The 23,880-nt window shown below is 37.8% G+C and overlaps 1 pseudogene; it reads right to left on the bottom strand.

Annotated features, from left to right (window-relative positions):
- Nucleotides 1–4,586: 4,586 nt before the first annotated feature.
- Nucleotides 4,587–22,391, bottom strand: LOC140517568 (general transcription factor IIH subunit 4-like; annotated as a pseudogene).
- Nucleotides 22,392–23,880: the final 1,489 nt, after the last annotated feature.

Below are 23,880 nucleotides of genomic sequence, written 5' to 3' on the forward strand. Positions count from 1 at the left end.
CCTTTAAATAAGGCAGGAATTCTGGTGCCTATCTCTAGTCCCTACTTCTGGGAATGTAGAGGCTGGTGGATTGAGTTTGAGAGTTTTGAGCTAGTAAGTTTAAAACTGATCAAGTATCCGCACTATAACCAATACAGATGTGGTGAGCCCTGGGAGCTGGGGGCTGTCTGTCTGTCTAAGAATGAGAGAAATAGCCCAGGTTGGAAGCAGAGTGGGTCAAAGCTTCTATGATGATCAGCAGCGGTATCAGGTTCATGAGTGGCTGCTAAATGTCCAGCCTGGATGAGCTAGGAAGACCCAATCTCAAAAAAAATAATTACACAAAAGATTATGAGAGTCTGAGCTAAGGTGGTTACTGTTTGTGTAGAGAGAATGTATCAGATTTGGGAGATGTTATGGAGGTAGAAATGATGAGATTTGGCAATTGATTATCTACATGGGGTAAAGAAGAATGAAGAGTCTAGGACAACATCAAAAGATTGGGAGACCAGAAGAATGGTGGTGCTTTTGATAGAAATAGAGAAGTCTGGTAGGAAAGAAAATGAGTTAAGTTTTGGACATGTTGAGTTGAGATGCCTCTAAGACATCTATTTTCAAATGTTCAATAGATAATAGGTGGTGTGGAAATGAAGCTCAAGGAAGAGACTGGGGATACATATAGAGGTCTGTGAAACATCATTAAACCAATGGAAGTTGATGCAATTGCCAAGAAAAGGAGAGTATAGAGAGAAGAGGACTTAGGACAGGGCCTTGAGGAGCCCCTCCATAATTAGGGGGCATGATTTAAAAGATGAGCCAACAAAGGATGCTGAGATGGAGCAGTTTAACAGGTTGGAAGTGAACTAGGAGAGTAGAGTGTTATGATAAAAGAATAATCAGGTGAAGAAAGTGCTGATTATTATCAGATGCCACAGAAAGTTTGGGAAAGCTGAGGACTGACTCTTGGGTCATTGTTCCCCTCATGCTCTCTCTGCCCATTAGGCAAAGCACAATTCTTCCTGAAACTGTCAGAGGGAAGCATCTTTTGTTATTCTTCCTGAAATTCCCTAAAGGTTTCAGCAGGTAGTACCTGCCACCCATGTCCACAATGCAGAGCGAGGGCTGTTGCTTCTCATATGAAGCCTTCCCTTAAGGACCCATCCTATATCTGTCAGACATATTCCTGAGCCCCATTGTCTTGAACTGAATGGCTTGGCTGCTACTCTCAGCTCTTATGTGGTATTGAACTAGGACCCTGATCTGGATTTCTCCTACCAACCCCTGACCTCATGATGCCTTGCCCATAAGTTTGAAATACCCTGCCTCTTTCATTTTCTAAGTGGGTCTTATCTCCAAGATGAAGTTGGGTAGGAGTGAATTTCATAGTCTGATGTGTTCTGTCACTTATCACAAAACATATCAGCATCTCCCATGGGTCAAAAGACTGAAGATTTCCCATTAACCTTCCCCCTGTTCCAGTTGTGATATAATTTGTGAATCTCTCTGGAGATAAATAGGTAGGATTATTTAAATTAGCTAGGGTTTTTCCACTGAGCTCCATGGTAGGAGGTGGGACCAAGGAGGAAATAAGCTCTCTCCTAACATTTCTGGGTTCTAGGGAATAAAAACAGTTTATTGTGTCCTCTATCTATCTATCTATCTATCTATCTATCTATCTATCTATCTATCTATCTATCTATCTATCTATATGTATATGTATATGTACGTACGTACATCTAATAATGTCTCAGTAAAATTCGAAGAGAAAAAGCTCATTGTCTTATAAAAAGAAGTAAAATCAATAATGATGGGAGATTTTAACCTCCCACTATCTGAATTTGATAAATCCAAGAAAAAGGTAAAAAACAAAGAAACTAGAGATTGATCGAGCAGATATATAAACAAAGCTCAACAGAGAAAACAAATAGCCTTTCCTTTTTATTTTTTCAAATACACATTGAATGTGTATTGATCACATGCTGGGTGACAAGGAAGATGGAAGCAGAGATTTTATATACTACATTTATGGATCACAATAGAATAAAGTTAGCAGTAAATAATCTTATAATGAATGAAAAATGTAGGCCCACATGGAAACTAAAAATGATTTATTAAATACTATCTAAGAGAGGAAATTACAAAAACAATCATAGATTGCATCAGAGATAATGACAATATATATTCTGCATATCAAAATCTATGGGATGCAGCCAAAGCAGTATTAAGAAGCAATATCATAATACTGAATGCCTATGCCAATAAGAAAAAAGAAACCAGGGCTGCCAGCTCTTAAAAAGGAACAAAGACAATAAAATACAGAAGGAGACAAAGAATGGAGCAGAGATTAATACAATTAAAAATTAAAAAAAAATTTAAATTGCAAATCTAAGAAGTGTTTTTGACAGGACTAATGACATTGGCATATTTACCAATTTAACAAATCTGTTTTTTAAAAGTGAGCAAACTCAAATCACCTAAATGAGAAAAAGGAAAGAGGAGCTTATAGAATCATATGTTTAGAACTTGAAGGGAAAAGAGAAGCCACCTAATCCAACTCTTATTTTACAGATATGAAAACCTATATATTGAGAGATTAAGCAACTTGTCTAAGGTCAAATAGGAAATTTCTAATCCTGAGTTCTTTCCACTTTACAATTCAGACTTAAAACATCATAATGAAGGCAAAAGAAATCAAGAAAATGGTCAGAGATTGTTACACATAATTCTATAATGTGTGGCATAATAGAAAAAGCAATGGATTTAGAGTCAAAGGAGCTAAGTCCAAATCCTAGCCCTATTCCTTACTATCAGTAAGACCTTGGGTAAATTCTTTCACTTCTCTGGGTGACAGTTTCCTTAACTACAGAATGAGGGTGGACTAGATTAGCTTTATAGTACCTTCTAGCTCTGTCTGACAAAATACAAAAGAGAGCAGTGATTTCTCTGCTGTGGGCAACTCCTGGATAAGGAAATTCTCTGTACCAATAAGGGTCAGTGCCCCTTTTAATTTATAGTTTTTTAAATGTTAATATTGCTGTCAATTTTTTAATTAACAAAAATTTATTTTTAACATAATTTTAGAGAATAATGTATAGATAACTGAGAAGTTAAGGAACAACCAGTGTATATTTGTGACAATACTTGTCAAAGATAGCACAAGATGTTCTGGTTTTCAGGTGGTGCTCCACCAACTCTGTGTGTGTGTGTGTGTGTGTGTGTGTGTGTGTGTGTGTGTGTGTGTGTGTGTGTGTGTAACAAGGAAAAATAACATAAAACATTAAAGAGCTATCCTATAAAAAGGCATTAAATCTCAATAAATTCACAATACAATTTAATGAACATTTATTAACTGTTCATTATATGCAAAACATTGTGCTAAGCACCAGGGATACAAAGACAAAAATGAAAAATAGTCCTCGACCTCAGGGAGATTATATTCTGGTGAGGGAAGGGGGCAGATTAGAAGCACACAAAGAAATAAAAGATTATTTGAAGGAGAGAACCCAAATGACCCAGGGTAATCAGAGAAGATATCTCCAATCAGGTAAAATTTAAAATAAGCCATATACAAAGTTAAAGATTCTAAGAGGCAGAGGCAAGAAGAAGGTTTAGCCCAAGGATTCTGTGTGCAAAGACAGGATATGAGATGAGTTTGAGGAGCAGAAAGTAAGACCGTTCTATCGAATGCAGGGTTTGTGAAAACGAGTAATATGAAGTACTTCTGGAAAGAGAGGTTAGAATTAGATTGTGAAGGGATTTATTTTATTCTTTTAATTTTTATTGATAGCTGTTGCTTTTATATCACCTGTATTTCCCAGTAAATAATTGCTTCCTTCTTCCAGAGAATTATTGCTTTTCCTATCATTTAGCATAGTGCTTGGCACATAGTAGGTGCTTAATAAATGTTTATTGATTGATTAAAAAAAGAAACAAAAATCAGCAAAGCCAACCAAAATATTTAGAAAGTCTAATGTTACAAGCAGTATTCCATATCCACAGTCCCTATCTCTACAAAGAAGAGTGAAGAAGTAATTTCTCATAGTCCTACTTTACAAACAAGCTTAGTCTTTATAATTTTGAAGCCTGGGTGGAGGATGGATTAGAGAGTCGGAGAAAGTGAAAGCAAAGAGTCCAATTAAGTTGCTCTTGTAATAGTTCAGGCAAGAAGTAATGAGAGATTTAACTAGGGTTACATGGAATGGTTGGGCAAAAGAAAAAGAATTTGAGAGATGTTGTGAAGTGAGAATCCACAAGACTTGGCAACAAATTGTGTAAGAGAAGAGGGAAAGAAAACAGTCAAAGGTGACTCTGTGGTGTGAACCTAGGTGACTAGAAGGCTGGTGGTGTCCTGAACAGAAACATGAAAGTCTATCAAAGTGAATTCCATACCAATGAATTTTCCATCTTCTTTTTTTTTTTCACTTTGCAACTTTATTAACTATGAAGGGTTGTAATACAAATATTAATGCACTAGAAAATTCTGTAAGTCATGTCATGGTCCAGTAACCTGGAAAGTAAAGATAGAAACAAATATATACCTATTTCTCCATTGACAGATAGATGGGGAAATATAGTTCCCACTACTGGGAACTACCAGACTACGTCTCCTATACTGCTTCTGAGATGTCTCCAACATCTCTATTTTTGGCTGTATTGACCCCTCTTGTCTCTGGGGTATGAAGACCATTCTCTGCAGCCCCTAAGGCTTTCTCAGAGTCTGTGCCTTTCTGCTTTTTCCAAACCCTCTTGGCATCACTGTGGTCTGATGGAGTAACCACCATGCATTTGACAAGATTCTCAAAGAATAGCACCCCCAGCTCTTAGGCTTATGATATCAGTAGCCCAAAGTCTACCTGGCACAGGGACTGGTAGTATAGAACACCCTCAGAGAATCAAAGCTGTTCTCTCTCCAACCACTGAAGTCAGATCTGATCGATGATCATGGTGGGCCAGTACTGGAGGCTGTTTCAGCATCACTAGATGTGCTCTTCAGAAAATGGATGATCTGCTGGTCCATGGCACCATTACCAATGACCTCCTGCACACTTTCCTGCATGATCTGTGGTCTACTACCTGGTTGGGGCTAAAGTATCTCAGAGCAGAGAACAATGAGTGTGATCTGAATTTCTAACTCAGGGGAGGCATACAAGTAGTATCTACTTTCTACAATGGCTCATGAACAGTTGCTCCAACCTTAATAACACCTGATGAGAAATTTGTTGCCCAGAGAATGAGATAGTATTATGGAGGATTTCTCTTCCTTAGGAACACCAACCCAAACTCCTGAAGAAATGGAGCATGGAATCACTCATGCCCTTCACAGAGTAATCTTTGCTGAGTGTAGGGAAGTGGAAATGGGAAAGTACAGAAGCTCAGCCAGGTCCATGCTCCTGCTCTTAGCAGTCTGCAGACTTCCTATTAAGTCACATTAGTCTCTTCATAATCCCATGGACCATACCGTCCATGAGACTATCCTTGACAAACATATTAGAGTGGTTTATCATTTCCTTCTCCAGTGAATAAGGCAAGCAGAGGTTAAGTGACTTGCCAAGGATCACACAACTAGTAAGTGTCTGAGTCTAGATTTGAACTCAGACCCTCCTGACTGCAGGCCCAGTGCCCTATCCACTGAGCCATCTAGTTACCTCTACTCTGCAGACACTGCTGAGTAAATTATCAAAGCTGGATAATGAGTCCAGAAGCGGGAACTGAAAGTCAGTGCAAAGAATGCAGAGTAGTTGTCAAAGCTCAGGATCTCATCTTTCCTCTACTTATGTGTCCAGTGATGGAACATTGTGGGTATGTTTGTCCGGGCCCAGATGACCATGTCTATTCTCTCACATAAGAAAACAACAGGAAGGTTCAAGTGGAAGACAGGGTTGAAGGTGAGGTCCTGGAGATCCCAAGGGTCCAGTGCATATACCAGATCAGGAGATCACACGTAGCCCTATGTTTTCCTCTGAGGCATGATAAGTTCCTCCTTCATCCACCAAGCTACAGCTGCTTAGAGCATTGCTTGTTCTAGAAACATCATTTTCATCACCTGGGTGCTTTGCCAAAGGTGGGAGATCCCAAAAGACAGGGAGTCAGGTGGCTGAGTGTCTATAAAAGTGATCTAGAGCCCTATACCTCTGCACTGCCTCTCCATTTAATCCAAAGTCTTTGCATATTAAAACACAGAATCTGTCCTTCTGGCAGCTCAGGCTACTGTGGGATCCCCTCCACCACTGCCAGCCTCACAATGGGACCCTCAGCCTCAGTGCTCCACCAATGAGAAGAGATGGAGCAAGAGGGATGAAGGCCAGGAGTCGGGGATGCTAGACTCTGACTGAAGAGAGTACCAGAGCTAGAGGAGGGAAAGTGTGTGTTTTCATGGGGGGTGGGTAGGAAAAACATACATAACTCCAACCATTTTTTTAAAAAAAGAACTATATCATATAAATTATTTCCAAACAAAAGGAAACTCGTAAGGCCCCCCCAATTCCTGCTAATAAGGCAAATATAGTTTTGATCCCTTGACAAAACAAAGGCAAAGCTGAGAAAGCAACAGTACTGGTAATGAATATTGATGTAAAATATTAAATGCAGTACTCACAAATAGAATACAGCAGTACATAAAAAAATTATCCATCATGACAGAGTAGAATTTATAACTAGAATGTAAGAAGGTTTAATACCAGGAACACAATCAATGTAATAAATCATGTTAACAAGAGGGAAAGTAAAGACTACATGATCATATCATTACACTCAGAAAAAGCCTTCGATAAAAGACAACATTAATTTAGATTAAAAATGCTACAAATAGACTTAAAATGGTATTTCCTTATTGTGATAAAAATGCACATTCTAAGTCATGAGCTAACATTATATATAATTTAGAAATATGAAGCATCCCCACTAAAACAGTGTATCTATTGTGCAAAGGAGCTGTCCATCCACCATTTTTATGAGACAATGTGGCATTGTAGAAAAACTACCGAACTTGGAGTTGCAGGAAGATGTTGTCCTCAACTTATTCCGTGGGTGACCTGGAGAAGTCACATCAGCTAGTTGAGTCTTAGTTTCTTTGTCTGAAAAGAGAAGGTGCTGGACTAGATGACTTCCAATTTTAGATCTATGATCTTATTTCTGTAGTCTTAGAAATGTGAGCAATTTTTTCCCTTTTGTTTCTTTTGGTCTGGACTTGTGATTTTGTTGGTGGAGGGAATTTCCAGGGTAGAATTTCCCTCTACTGATTCTGATTGACAATGTGCTGCAACGTTTACCCTTAGAGAATTATCTTGGGCAGGGAAAAGTTAAAGGACATGATCAGATCACACATCTAGTACCTGCCAGCAAAAGTAATAAGGCATGAACAAGAGATTAAAGGAGAAAAATCTTTGGCTGTGAAAAAATTTAAATATATCTTCTTGTAGATGGCATGATTATGTACTTAGAAAATCTGAGACAATAAGAAAGCCAAATAAAAGAAAAGGCCTGATGTAAGATAAATTAACTAACAATACGAACTGTATGGAGAGGTAATGAGTTCCTTGTCACTAGAACTGGAAAACCACTTATTGGGTATTATATGCTTGATTACATGCCCTTTGAGATCCTTTCCCACTTTGGGATTTTGCCATTCTCTTAACGTTTTAGACACTTGTATTTTCCCAACCATGGAAGGACCAGGAGGATATTGACATACCTGGGGCACAAGGCCATAGAGAGAGTACCAGGGAAGCAGGCTATGGGCACTGAAAACTAATTTAAGAGTCTTCACAGTATGACCCCAAGCTGTCCATGGACATAAATTTGACCAGAAGAACCAGTCAGTCCAGCCTGGAGAAGAAAACAGAAATCTGCTTTAGTTCCTGTGTCTGAGGGACAGTGGGTCACAGGCAAATCCTTTGTATTTAGCAGAAAATGGCTCAACACAAAGACTTCAGGAGTCCTCAATCAAGCTGCTGCAGAGAGAAAAGAAAGCATTGAATAAAAGCCCAGCATCCTTTGTAAAATTGTAATCCTCTTGTAAGTGTTTATCGCATGAATGGATTTTTTTTTAAGCCACAAGCAGCTTGTTATAGTAAGATGGGTAAAAGCATATCAAGTCTTTGCTAACTAGAGTTTCATTCACATTGCATTCACTTCCTGCTTGGGTTTAGTTTGTGCATAACATTCCATTTAGGAATCACTGATTGAGCACCAACTGTATGCAGAGCCCCGTGCTAGGCACTAGGTTAAAGATGAAACTTGGATAAAATACAATTCCTACTGTCATGGAGGTCACAGGCCCATGCACAATATGACATGTACAAAAACCCATAGTACTCTCCTAGCTCCAAAAATCTCTTTCTCTCCCTCCTCCCTCTCTCTCCCTCTGAAAACATTTACTAAGCACTTATTTTGTTCCAGATACTATGCAAATTGCTGGGTAAACAGTGTTAATGCAAAAACAGAGTGTGATTTCCAGGACCTTGCATTCTAACCTGTAGAGACAATAACATATAAAGAAAGAAGACAAGCACTTATTAAGCACCTACTATGTGCTAGTCACTATTCATGCTTTATAAATATTATGTCATTTCACTCTCACAATAGCACTGTGAAGAAGTTAGGATTATTATCCCTCTTTTACAATTGAAGAAATTGAGACAGAGGTTAAGTGACTTACCCAAGGTCATACAGCTAATAAGTGTCTGAGGCCAGATTTAAACTCGTCTTTTTAACTCCAAGCCCACTGACTATCCAATGTACCACCTCAATCTCCCTGGCATGTGAAAGATACATACAAAGTAGTTGGAAAGTAACCACAGAGGGAAAGATGCTAGTAGCTGGGGATGGGGCCAGTGTGATAAAGGCTTCCTGCAATAGAGGTCAATTGAGTTGAGTCTTAATAAAGGCTAGAAATTCTCAGAGCTAGAGTTGAGGAGTGAGCACATTTCAGGCAGGAAGGACAGGAAGTAGTACAGTGTCATGTTCAAGAAACAATGAATAGAATAGTATGGATGGATTGTAGAGTGTATGGAATTAAGTATGTGGAAAGGCTGAAAATACCAAATAAAGGAGTTTACAGTTGTTCCTAGAGGCAAAGGAGACACAGAGATGACTTAGGGTGGGATGACATGATCAGACTTAGGCTCTAGGAAAATCACTTTGGATGTTCTGTTATGGGGGATCGGTTGGGAAGGGGAAAGTGTCTCTCCCACATGAGGCAGGGAAACTAACTAATTAGGAGACTGATTATTATTACAATAGCCAGGTGATAGATGAAGAGAACTTGAACCAGGGAGATAGATGGCTGTTGAGTGGAGGAAAGGGACATAGATAAGGGATGGGAAAGAAACAGCAACATGATTTTGCAATTTGGATATATAGGGTTATATAGGAAGAGTGAAGAGTCGAAGAAAACACTGAGGTTACAAATCTGGGTGACTGGAAGGATAATAGTGCCTTCTACAGTAACGGAGAAGTTTACAATCTGGATAGGATTGGAGGAAAAGATAATGAGTTTTGTTTTGGTCATGTTGAATTTGAGATACTCATGGAACATCAAGTTAGCAATTCCCAATAGGCAGTTGGTTGGTGATGGAAAATGACTGCTCAGGAGAGTCTAGAGTCTCTCTGTTTGTCTGTCTGTCTATCTATCCATCAGAAAATACATTAGAATAATATGTATATTAGAAAATACATTAGAATATGTCTATCTAGATATATCTGTATCTACCAATCTATCTGTAATTTAGAATTATAAGTAGAGAGATGATAATTGAATCCATAGGAGGTGATGACATAACCAAGTGAGCTAGAAATAAGCCACATTCAGATGATCCTAAGACCTGAGGTCTAGGAGAGGACAAACATGAGGCATATGGATTATTTTCATAAAAAAACCGTCAAGGCTGAATCTGGTCTGGTTCTCTGAGAAAAGAGTATTAAGAGCCCCAAATGATGCACAGGTTGCAGGGTTATCATTAGGGAGGCAGAGCAGTGGATAAAGAGATGATCAGAAAGACCAGAGTTGAAAACTGACCTTGGATACTTACTTGTGTCACCCTGAGTATATCACTTGATATTTATCTGCTTCAATTTCTTCTTTTGTGAAATGGCACCTCTCTTCCATGGTAGTTGTGAGGATAAAATGAGATATGTTTGTAAACTAGTTTGTGAACCTTAAAATGCTATAAAAATACTAGCTATTGTGTTATTATTATTATTAATAGTAATATTGGTGTGCTGTATTCCTACTGGACTATAAACTTCATGAGAGCAAAGATTGTGCTTCATTTATATTTTGTATCCCTTCATTTCCTAGAAGTTTTCTATACACAGCAGATCCTTAATAAATTCTTCTTGTTATTTAATATTATGTATTACAGTTATCTATATATCTGTCACATTCACCTAATAGTCTCTAAGTTTCATGAAGGCAGAAATCTTACTTTAAGTAACCTTTATATTTCCTTTAGTACCTGACACAGAGCTATGCATACAGTAAAAATGTAAGAAGATATTGAATGAATGATACACAGATATATGATAAATACATGATAGATGAGCAAAAAAAAGTATTTTGTTAAGTCTGAATGAGAGACAGGGATAGTGAAAGGTCAATATTATCCTGAAGATTTCTCTAGGCAAATAAAAGCAGACAGGTATAACAAGTCAAATTCTACCAGCCTGAGATCCATCAATCATATAAGGACCCTCTGTTCTTTGATACAATATAAACTACTCAAGGGCGGAGATTATTTCATTTTTGAAGTTGAGGCAGTTAGGCAATGTAGTGCATTAGGCACTGGGCTTGGAGTTAGGAAGGTCTGAATTTAAATTTTGTCTCAGATACTTATTACTTGTGTGATCTGGGGCAAGTCATTTAGCTTCTATTTGCATCAGTTTCTTCAAAAAACAACAGCACCCACCTCTCAGGGTTTTTATGAGGATCATATGAAATATTTGTAAAAAGCACTTAGCACAGTGCCTGGAAAATAGTCGGCACTATAGAAATGCTTATTCCCTTCCTTCCTTCATTTTTGTCCTTGTATCTCCTCTCATCTTGCATAGTATGTATCATATGCTTAAGAGGTGCTTAATAGAGACCCCTCCACTCCAAATGGTCACATGAACTATTTATACCCAACCTGTGGTAGAGCCTTCTGAGTTCATATTGATCTGATCCGCCAGAGTCATATACACTGTGCCTTGACCCCAACAGAGTGATGTCATTTTGGTCTTCTTTGAACCCAGAGGACAACAACTAACCAGCTTAATAAATGCTTGTTGATTGATAGTTAATTCTCATCCAGGGGACAGTGATTTTGGATGAGCAGGAAGGCAGATTTCTTAGAGTTTGAATTTGGTCATTCTTAATACATTAATCAAAAGATATTTCCTAAGGGCACTTAATGTGCCTAGCAGCATACTTCACAGGATAAAAGACACACAGAGATATTTAGACATGACAATTATACAAAGAAATCACTAGAATCATAGGATTTAGAGCTGTGAGAGACGTTGAACTCTAGCTCAACTGACTCTTTTTATTTTTATTGGCATATTTTACTTTTATCTTCTTTGGTAGATACAAAAATTTAAATATGTGCATAAGGACCAAAGAAAAGACAATCAAAATCATGAGCAAGAATGAAAACCAGAACAATAATCCCTTCCACATCCTGGCTTTCCCCATTAGTTTCTATATATCACAGGTCAGTATAAGAAGTTAAATGGGAGTTTTGAGGGAGTTTTGCAGAAGCCACAGATGACACTGGAAGAGCAAAAAATGACAGAAAATGTTTAGAATTTCAGACATTCATATAATATATGTGTAATATTGTATAATAACAACATATTGTATCTTTCAATAATGTAAACACCCATAAAAGAAAAAGGAAAAAATTCAGACTTCTCCTCTGGTATTGGGGGGGGGCAAATAAAATTTTACTCAGATTTTTCAGAGCTATGGGCACTGCACCTTTAACTCCCACAAAGTGGAAAGGATAACTACATTTCCAAAGAAAAACAACCGTACAACCCCATGAAAACAATTAAGGAAAAGAACACATAAATGGTTGTAAATGATTAGACATGAAATGGCATCCTTGTCATTTACCTGTGGTCATGAAGATGCCAAGACCTGGAATATTCCAATAAGGTTGCAAAGTTGCTGACCATGGTGCTTGATGTGAGTTTTGTGCTGCTTGATGTTTTCTTCATTCACATAGGTTTAGTCAGTGTGTATAATGTTATTTTGCTTCCTCCCCTCACCCTCCACACCACTTCTTATAACCTTTCTCATATTTTTTTGTTTTTCGTGTGTGTCATTCCATATAGTACAATGATATTCCATTATACGTTCATGTACCACAATCTGAACATAGTTCTAGGTGTTGCTTTTTTCTCATTATTTGTTGCTGTTTCTGTTATTATAAATAGTGCTATTAGGAATACATATACATATTTTGTACAAATGAGTTCTTTTTTCCCTGTCGCTAACCTCAATGTATTTTAAACCCCAAAGTAGGGATTGTTGGACCAAAGGGAATGAATATTTCAGTATCTTTTATTGTATAATTCCATCTTGTTTTCCAAAATGATTAAATCAGTTCACAGCTATACCAGAAGCAATTTGCTATACCTATTTTCCTGTATGCTTTCTAAGACTGAATTTTATCATATTTTACTATATGAGCTCCAGTGTTGCCTCAGGCATTTACTAGCTGTGTGATCCTAAACAAGTCATTTAACCTCTTTTGCCATCACATTCTTCATCTGGAAGAGAGTAGATGGGATTCATTGGACTTTAAGGCTCTAAACCTAATGATGCTAAGATCTTATGCTGGGTGTAAAGATGTTTGTACAGTGACATAATGGCTAGTGAACTGGCCTGGGTTTGGGGAATACTTGAGTTCTCCCTCTCCCTCTGATACATACTGTCAGTATCTCAGCCAATCCCTTAATCATTTAGTTTTTTCTAAATTTTCTCTACAATTCTCCAAATTATAGAACAATTGCTAACTTAAAATGGTAGAGGATGGAAGCTCCCTATACAAATGAGACCAGAGGTTACTCCCATCCCCCTTGAAAAACAGAACCTCAGTATCTTTTTTAATATCTTTGAATTCTGTATCATCTTAACTGTTAAATAGAGCCTTCCTTTTCCTCCTTTGCAGGGAACCTTTCCTTGTAACAAAGAATGGAAAAGACTCACTAGCAACTCAGAATGGTTTTAATTTGCATTCCTGATTATTCTCAATTTTGAAGGTTTTTAAGTGATTGGTAATAGCTTGTGTTACTTTGGAGAAGGGTTTTTTCATTTTGCAGAAAAGAAAACTGAATGCAAGAGAGACCATAGGATTGTAGGCTTTTGAGTTGAAAGAGATCTTCAAGGCTATCTGGACCAAATCCTCCATTTTTTAGATGAGGAGTTGAGGTTCATGGAGGTAAAATTCCTTACTCAGGAATATACAGGTAATGAATTGCAGAGCCAGGATCTGAACCCAGTTTTCTTACTAATAATCCCACTCAGTTGATGGCCAGGATGCTTCCAATGTATAGGGCATGTCTCTAGTATTTTGAACTTCACATCAGATGGTGAGGAATTAGTCTCAGGATCATGGTCAAGTTTCCTGCTATGAGTCAGAAATATGAGAATTCGATGGTACAATGGAAGGAATATTGACTTGGAACTTAAGTCAATGCAGAGAAAACTGCATTCCAATCCTGCCACTGATCCTTTTCATCTATGTGACACTGGGCAAATTATCTAACATAACTGGATCTTAGTGTCTCCTCACATGTAAAATGATGGGGTTTAGCTAAATGGCCTTCCTCTATGATCTCTCAAAAGACAGCTGGGCCTTTCCTATCATGAGATTCTCTGACCTAAGAGACTATAGGTAATGGAAAATCCATTTCTGTCAGTAATGAAGTTATTTCCTAAAATATTTAACTTCCTTCTTTAAACTATAAAAGAAAAAGATTCCTCCCCTCTCTCCACCACAAAAGACCCTGCATATAGCAGACATGGTGGCACAGTGGGTAGTGTGCTGGTCTGGGAGTCAAGGAATACTCATGTTTCTTAGTGCAAATCCAGCCTCAGACACTTATTAGCTTTGTGACCCTGGGCAAGTCACTTAACACTGTTTGTTGCAGTTTTCTCATCTGTAAAATGAACTGGAGAAGGAAATGGCAAACCACTCCAATATCTTTGCCAAGAAAATTCCAAATGGGGTCACAAAGAGTTGGACTTGAGTGAAATAACTGAATGACAACAAATAATAAACATATTTGTTGAACTGAATTTATATATTGTTTTCGTCACAAGAGCAGGTTGATGGACATGGGAAAACTGAGACTCAAAGAAGGAAAGATATATTCCCAGAGTCACAGTTAGTAAATAAGAGTCTATATTTGAAACTAAGTTTAAACCTTTTTTCATTATATTCTATTGTCTTTTTAATGACCTCTCACATGTTTAGAGTACATTAAATTCCTATCTATTACCTCATTTGATCCTGTGAGGCAACTTGAGAGAGTGGGAAGGACTCTCTATTTGGAGTCAGAGGGTATTGTTCAAATTTTATCTCTGCCCTTTACTATTGTTCTGTGTTTCCTTGGGCAAAGCAAGACCTCTCTGGTCTCTATTTCCCATGTACAAAGTGAGAGGTTTGACTAGATGAGCTTTAAGGGCCCTTTCATTTCTAAACCCTGTTATATGTATGTTTTAGTGAGGATTCCATGAATAATGAAGTACGGGTATTGTAATTATAAAACCTAGCTGAGGTTACAAAGCTCTGCTTGGAGCAGGTGGTGAGTTTCCTACCTTCTTCATTCCCTCTTGTCCTCCTTCCCCAAATCTGTTTTGGGAACTATAAGGACATTCTCAGGAAGCTTGAGAATATATCAGATTGGTGCTCTGAGAACCTGGGTTCAAATCCTGTCTCTATCACATGCTACTTTGTTTCTTTGTTTTTACCTTAGATAAATTCCTTCTTTTTTTCTGAGCCTCACCTTCCTCATCTATAAAATGAAGGGATTATACCAGACCATTTCTAAGCATCCCTTCCACCCATAAGATCTAGTAATCATATAACTCTAATCCTATGAATACATATTCTCAAGGCTCTAAATTTTACTCACATCACCCTGTCTTCAACTAATGCAACCTCATATTACAGGTGGGTGACTTTTTAAGAGCCAAATCTATATTAGGCAAAGACCATTGTGTTTTGAAAGGTAGTGAAATTATCTCATGAATATTTAATTTGTGTAAATATCTGTGGTAAAAAAAACCCAAACACTCCCCCCATTAAAACAACAACAGTATTGAAATTCAGTTCAATGTAGTGGGAAGAGTATTTGGCTCCATAAGACCTGGGTTCGAATATGATACTTGCTAGTTATATGATATTAGGCAACTCTTACTTATCAACAAAAAGAGGGGGTTGTTTTGAATGATCTGTTAGATCTTTCTCAGCTAAAAAAACTAAGATAACAATTCAATAAACATTTAGTACCTATTGTGTTCAGAGGCCCATGTTCAGAATTGGGAGGAAAACAAAGTCTAAATAAGACACCATCCCTGCTTAGTAGTACTTAATAGACTAGTAAAGAGGTAAAGATACATGACAAATACTTTTTGGTCTACATCAAGGTTTCTTAATCTTTGTGTGTGTCATGGAACCCTTTGACCATCTGGTGAAGCCTATGGATCCTTCTCAGAAAAATGTTTTTAAATAATTGAAGGAAATTTGAGATAGAGGTTAGTAAAAGTAAAGCTGTATTTTTTTCCCCATTTAAGTTTACAGAAATCTGTCTGAAGACCATGTATCCCAGATTAAGAGCCCCTGGTTAAATAGTTCATTGGTATAGGGAGCTCTCAGTGAGGAAAACCCTTCTTCCAAAGCAGATGATCATTAGTCTGCAATTTATTATTTTAGAGAATTCCCTGTTAAGAGATGTTAAGAGACTTGTTAGGATCCCATTGCCATCACAATGTTTGTCAGAGTTGAGACTTGAACTTCTTCTTGATTCTGAGGCTGACTTCCTGACTCCACCCATTATGACAGGCTATCTCTCAACCCATGTTTAGGTGACTATAATTCAAAATAATATGAGAAGTGTAGTTAAAAGGTACAGGAAAAATGGCCATATTGAGGTCCAAGGGGATTTGGGTGATCACAAAAGGCTTCCAGGATGAGGTGGCGTTTGAGTTGATTCTTAAAGGGTGGAGTGATAGTTTCATAGGTCACTTATCATATAATTAAAAAAGGCAAGTGTAAACAGTCATGGTAAATAATTACGTCCATTTTTCATATAAACTTTTTTTTCTCCCTGCTTATGGGACAAATTATGGAGCTGACTCCCAGAATTACCCCTCCTGGCTTGTTGATGTCTTCCAGGTTAAAGTGGTTTCTGTGAAATGGTAGAGAAGGTCTCAGTGTAGCCTGGAGAGGAATGAGATATGTAACCTGAGTCAGGTACTAAAACTCCTGATATGCCCTGACCAGCAATGGTAATGCTCCAGATCTGTAGCAGCAACACCTGCATCATTTCTACTGGACTTAATAAGAGTTTATCTAAGAAAACCTCCTCCAGGTTACAGTCTGGATACAGGATACTCTTATAACAATACAGAGAATCAATAATAATAATGACACTAACTCCTATAGCTTTACAAAGGAACCCATTTGAAGGTCACCATACTGTAGGGCTGGCAGATTACTATGACTTACAGAGCAGGAAACAGAAGTTCACAAATGGGAAGTTCCTTACCCTAGCTCACATGGCTAAGTAGGTAAGTTAGGGATTGAATTCAGGATTCACATAAAAACTTTTTTTTTTTCCATGGGGACATAGATTGGTCAGTAAACAAACATTTTGAAAATACTTTCTAAATGCTGGGTGCTGGATTAATACTGGGAAAACAAATGAGTAGAAACTTCCTGCCCTCAAGGATCTTCCATTTTAATGGGGAAGAGAACACATAAAAGGAGGCTGAGAAAGGTAGGAGAGATCAGAGAAGACTAGGAGGGTTCCTGGCCTGGGGGTATGATAGAGGGAGTCTGGAACACATCCTGGACAGGAATGAGGGCTGACTGGCGAGGATACACTTCTTAAATGCAGTTATCCCTTCCACATCAAGAGACCTAGGGGCCAGAGTCCCCATGATCTGGAAAGGCCTCATAAAATTTTTCGGCCTTCCCTTTGTAACAGAGAAGTCTGAATTATGCTTTTTGTCTCATAGGGTGTTTACCGTTATCTTATTGTAAAATTTGGTTAAGTATTTTTCTGTGTTGTCTACTGGCCTTTGTATGTCATCTTTGGCTTTCACAAAATTTCCCTAAAATTCTTGTTTAATTTCTTTTGCTGACCAGACCCAGTGATATATCAAACCCACAATGGGGAAAGTCACTATGTGGAAGAGATAACTGTAGAGGTTCTGGGAAGAGCCATCAGATCAGAGGAAGAGGCCTCAGGAACAGAGAGTACTTCTAATATGGATTATGGGAAATGAATTATTGAATGTATGGTGAATTCTAGGGCTAGAGTGAGCTTCCAGGATTAAGTAATTCCTGTGAAGTGGTAGAGAAGGCAGGTCTCAGTGTAGCTTGGAGAGAAATGAGATACATAGATGAGAAAACCCTGACCTGAGTCAGAGACTGAAACTCCTGATGTATCCTGAGCAGTGCTGGCAATGCTCTAGAGTCTGTAGCAGCAACACATACACCATTTCCACTGGGCTTAATAAGAGTTTATCTAAGAAAGCCTCCTCTATCACAGCAGAAAGGTGAGAGCCTATTGTGTACATTATCAGAGGAGGTTTCTCCATTAGATGTTTTTGCTTTTTGTTTTTGCACAAGGAAAAGGCCACTCTGGAGGCAGGAGAAAAACTGACAGTTGTGTAAAGAGAAAAGACAATATTTTGAGTATTGAAAGATATGAAAATACTGCCAAAGGCAGTGTCAGAAGAGGAACAGATGTGGATATGTTCGTCAGCTCAGTAGTAATTCAGGACCAAATCCAGGTCAGACTGGTCTCCCTGCAGTATAGTCACCTCACAATTTTGGTACCAGGATGACAGGAGTACAAGTTGTCTCAATGAAGCCCAAACCCACTTGTTGGAGAAGTTTTAATTCAATAACATTTATTAAGTACCTATTATTTGCAAAGTCCTTCTAACCAATTCAAAGACCCATTTTGCTATATGAGGGATATTATATTATATAATTTGTGGTCCTCCCAGTAGAAGAGGGCGGTTAGATTTATCTTTTAATTTTGAGTATAAGAAAATGACTGAAGCATCCAAAACTTTTGACATCTATTCCCCATCCCCTTAAAAGCTGTATACCTCAGAGATGCCAAAGATGGAAACAGAGGTACAATCTACATCAAAATGAGAAGAACCAAGAGAATAACAGACATAATAACTATGAAAATGTGAACAAAAAGGTCTCCAAATAGAAGCTGATCTCTGAGAAACAGAAAAACGAATAGAAGTCCTAGATAAAATATAACAAAACTTACATTCTCCATCAGGAAGACCCGAGTTCAGATACATCTTCAGGCATTGAACTAGCTATGTGATTTTGGTCAAGTCACTTAACTCTCTACCTCAGTTTGCTGTGATCTTCAAATCAGGTATTATTTGTATAATGCTAAATACATTGTCTGGCACATTATACACACTTAATAAATGTTTATTTCCTTCATAAAAGAAATGGGGGGCTATGAAAACAGGCTATTATATATCGTCAGATATATTATATATATATATATATATATATATATATATATATATATATCATCAGATAAAGTTTTTGCAGTGGATATTTTTGCTTTGTGAGCTAGAATGCAAAAAAAAGAAAATATCAATAAAATAATTTTAAAAGTATGATCATGCTTAGTAGCAATAACTCACATTCATATAGTGCTTGAAATGATGTATGATTTGGGTAGAAGCCCTATAATCCACTCCTATCCAACAGTCATTCATTAATTTCATGCTATATGTAAGGCATTGTGCTAGATGCAGTGTGAAAAATCAATCTCTGTCCTCTAGGAGATTGTTGGCTATTATCTACATCATTAAATCCAAACTCTCCTATTTGGTGTTCACTGCCTTCTCCATGTCTTTACCCTATCTATCCAGACCTATTCTGTTTCCTGATGCATGTTCCATTCTAACTAGACCAGTTTCCCCTTTCATTCTCAGACACGCATCTCTTTGCTTCTGTTCCCTCCTTGTTGGGACAAAATGAGATACTCACAATTTATTAAACAGTTAACACAAAGAAATTTACTTAGTCCAAATATAGCAGAGATATATATTAGCACTAAGGTCCTATAGATATGGCTTCCTCTTCTCCACTTGGACACGCACCTGACCAGCAGGGAAGTGAATGGTGATTTAAATGGTTTTTAGACATCCACCAAGTGGGAAGGACCCCCATCCCCACAGGTGAGAACTTTTATGCCTGTAGGTGACTAGGACACCATATCAACAAAGCCAGAGATCACCAAGAGCTCAGTTTGGACCTTGCTTTCCCTATTCCCGTACACGAAGTGAGTCCAGTCTTTCTTTTGTTTCCTTGTAGTGAGAATCTTATGTTGGCAAGATGGGAAAGATGGTACATGTTAGCCCATTCACTCTCCAGAAACTCACTCTCTTTCATCTCTGTTTCTTTTTTGTTTAGTCATTTCCATCATGTCTAACTCTTTGTGACCCCATTTAGGGTTTCCTTGGCAAAAGTACTGGAATGGTGGATCATTCCCTTCTCTAGCTCCATGCTTCCTCCAGGCTTTAGACTGAGTCCCACTTTTCTCAAGAAGTCTGTCCTGGTCATTCTAGCATGCCATGGATATTTTTGTTTTTGATCTATATGATAACACATACTGTACAAAGGTAAGCTTTCTTGTTCTGGGGTCCTGAGGCCTGAATGGGAATCCTGATTCTGACATTTTACTACTTGTGTGGCCTTGAATTGATCACTACCTTACGTAAGTTTCTTTTTACATAAAATGAGGGTGTGGGATTAAAAGATCTTCTTGATATCTTTTCCCACTCTAAATGGATCATTACATAAGTGTTAGACTTGGGAATCAGGAAGGTGCAGGTTTGATATTCTCCTCAGATGCTAGCTTTGTGACCACAAGCAAATCACTTAACCTCTGTTTGCCTCAGGTTTTTTGATTGTAAAATGGGGATAATAAGAGCACTTATACCCCAGGGTCATTGTGGAGACCAAATGAGATAATACTTGTGGGACCTCAAATGTAAAGCACTTTAAAACTTTATGTGCTACACAAACATTAGCTATTATAATTTAAAGTTCTCTGGCCTTGTTGTAAGTAGATTTGAGTTCATAATCTTGGTTCCAGGTCATATTAACTGTGCAATTGTGAGTAGGACACAATCTCTCTGAATCTCAGTTTTACTATCCATAAAATAGAAATAATACTAGCTTTATGTCTTAAGGCACTAAAGAAATGGGAATTGTTATTGTTACTATTATTGGGGGATCCAGCCGGAATCAACAAGCTTTGCCATATAGGATGAACTTAGACACAATCCAGGACTTTCTGCCTAGGAAAGAGAATATCTCTGAAGGTTATTGCAGCCTTTTGTCCATTGGTGGCTTGACCACTAGGGAGGATTATCTTGGCTTCAGACCAAAAACTTATTGTTTTTGTGACCTAAGATAGGGGTTTTAAAAAAATTGAATGTTCTAGTCAATTGGGACCAGCGGAGTGTTGGTGGCATTTGGACACACAAGAATGTATGTACACTAATTTGGGCACACAAAGCTATACAGCAGGATGTACTGGCTAAGAATTTATACCTTTTCACTTTCCAAAATGCTTTTCTAGACATCTTTTAATCAGCTCCTCACAATGTCCCATGTGGCAGCCAGGCAGGGAGTGAAAGATCATCTACATTTGTCAGAGAGATAAATGGAGGAAAGAGAACATGGAAGGTGTTTGTCCAAGGGCACACAGGTAATAAGGAGCAGAGCTAAGACTAGACAGATCCTAGGGTTACATGACTCTTGGGAGTCAGTAAAAATAATTTAACTGCATAAAATTTAAAAAAATATTAAACAACTAACCACGGGCAAATTATTATGCTAGATTCTGGGGAGAGAAGGAAGGAAACAAGCATTTATTTATTTTTTAACTTTTTCCCCCAATTTATTTATTTTTAGTTTTCAATATTCACTTCCATAAGCTTTAAATTTTCTCCCCCCTCTTCCTCTTCCCTCCCCAAGAACCATGCAATCTGATAAAGGCTCTACACATATATTCCTATTAAACATATTTTCATACTAATCATGTTGCATAGAAGAATAAAACGGATGGGAGAAACCATAAGAAAAACGAAACATAGCAAAAGAGAAAATAGGCTACTTCACTCTCCATTCAGATTCCATAGTTCTTTCTCTGGATGTAAATGCCATTTTCCATTGTAAGCCCTTTGTAATTGTTTTAGGTCTTTGCATTGCCGAGAAGGGCTAAGTCTATCAAAATCAGTCCTCGAACACTGTGGCTCTTTCTGTGAACAGTGTTTTCCTGGTTCTGCTCACTTCACTCAAAATCAGTTCATATAAGTCTTTCCAGGATTTTCTGAAACACAATAGTATTCCATTACATGCATATACCACAACTTATTTCTCCAATTGATGGGCATGTCCTCAATTTCCAGTTCCTGGTCACCATAAAAACTGCTACTATAAATATTTTTGTACATATGGGTCATGCTCCCATTTTTATGATCTCTTTTGTGGTATTGCTGGGTCAAAGGGTATACACATTGTGGTTGGATTAGCTCATAGCTCCACCAACAATGAATTAGTTCCAACTTTCCCACATCTTCCCCAACATTTATCATTTTCCTGTTTTGTCATATTAACCAATCTGGTGTGATGTGGTATCTCATAGTTGTTTTGATCTGCATCTCTCTAATCAGTAGTGATTTAGAGCATTTTTTTCACATGACTATAGATAGCTTTAATTTCTTCCTCTGAAAACTTTCTGTTCATATCAATTAGGGAATGATTTGTATTCTTGTAAATTTGACTCAGTTCTCTATACATTTTAGAGGACCTTATCAGAAACACTAGTTGTAAAAATTCTTTCCCAGTTTTCTGTTTCCCTCCTATTCTGGGTTGCATTGGCTTTGTTTCTGTAAAAACTTTTCAATTTAATGTAATCAAAATTATCCATTTTGCATTTCATAATGTTCTTTATCTCATGTTTGGTCATAAATTCCTCCCTTTTCCATAAATCTGACAGATAAACTCTTCCTTGCTCCCCTAATTTGTTTATAATATCAATCTGTATACCTAGATCATGTACCCATTTCGACTTTATTTTGGTATATGGTGGGATTTTATGATTTATTTATTAAGCACTGAGTACGTACCAGACATCGTGCTTATCACCAGGAATAAAAACTCAAGTAGAAAGAAAGACAATCTCTATTCTCATGGAGTTTACATTTTAATTGTTGAAGAAAACAAAGAGCTGAAAAGGAGAAGCAGGGAAAATACAAGTCCCCTTCATGGAGCCTTGGTTTTAAAGTCTGAAAGTCAGAACAGAGTGAGAAGGGAAATGAATGTCTCTTGGCCCCTCCATAAAATAGAGGCCACCAGAGAAACTCACCAGTTGGAGAAGAGGATGGGCTTTGCAGAGGGATATTCCAGGTTCAAAACACCTCAAGGAAAATTAAATGTCCCAAGCAAAGTGACAACAATGCTCTTGAGTCTTCTCTCTCAGGTGCTGATAGATATTCCTCAATGAGATAGCAACAGAAGGAGGATTTTGAAGTCTGAATGTCAGGAGCAGAGACCCAAGAGGAAACAAAGGGGAATAAAAATCCTTAAGCTCTCAAAGAACCTCCATTTTTCTAGGGTAAGGGGACAGAGGCAATAAAAACACAGATAAAGAAACACTAGCTCTGGGAGGGTCAGGAAAGATTTCCCATAGGAGGTGGGATGGGAGCTGAGTCTCAAGGGAAGCCAAGGAAGACAAGGAAAGAGCGCAGTTCAAGAGTGAGAAACAGCCTGTAGTGGGAGATGGGATGTGGGATTTAACATTTTTTAAAATTTATTTTCTTAAAATTTTTGGAATAAAACAAGCATTTCCACAACAGTATATGGTAATAAAAAGATGATTGTACATGAAACTTCAAATTAATTATGTGCAAATTTCTATTCCTTTTAAATATATAATAAAGTTATGTGAATTTCTTTTTTCCCTTTTTCCTCACATCCCCCCAACACCCAGCGATGGTTATCATTTGACACAAATATGTATATAGTCAGATAGATATAGATATGTATCTATATCTATCTATCTATATACACATACATATACACATCTCTATATATACATACATACATATATATGCATATGTGTAAAAAGCATTCTAGAATTCAAGAAACAGCTAGTATGCCCATCTGAATGGAACACAGAGTGCCTAAACATACAAAAAGGTAGATTAGAAGAGCAATTTTAGAGAACTTTAAATACCAGACAGAAACAACACTATGGATCTTGGTGGCATGAGATATATTTAGTCAAGGGAAGAGGTAATCCTTGGATATAGCCTTCCTAAGCTATAGGCTCTATACATCAGCCAAAGAATCTGGCCTGAGTCCTTGTGCTCTGAATGTCCCCAAATCCAAGAAGAAATAGAAGGAGAGAGACATGTCAGGTGCCAAGAATGTGACAGGTTCCATCATAAACACTACTAGTATGAAGGGAACCTCTGGAATGGGGTCTTTAAGAGGGTAAGAAACGTGCTACCACATGGCTTGGGTCCAGCAGAGAACCAAGAGGGTCCCAGAGGACTGTGGGATGGAGTAACATCATAAGTAGGACTTGTAGCCCCCTCCTTAGACATTACTTAACCTTGAT

Source organism: Notamacropus eugenii, chromosome 1 (genome assembly GCF_028372415.1).
Source record: "Notamacropus eugenii isolate mMacEug1 chromosome 1, mMacEug1.pri_v2, whole genome shotgun sequence".
Taxonomy (NCBI): Eukaryota; Metazoa; Chordata; class Mammalia; order Diprotodontia; family Macropodidae; genus Notamacropus; species Notamacropus eugenii.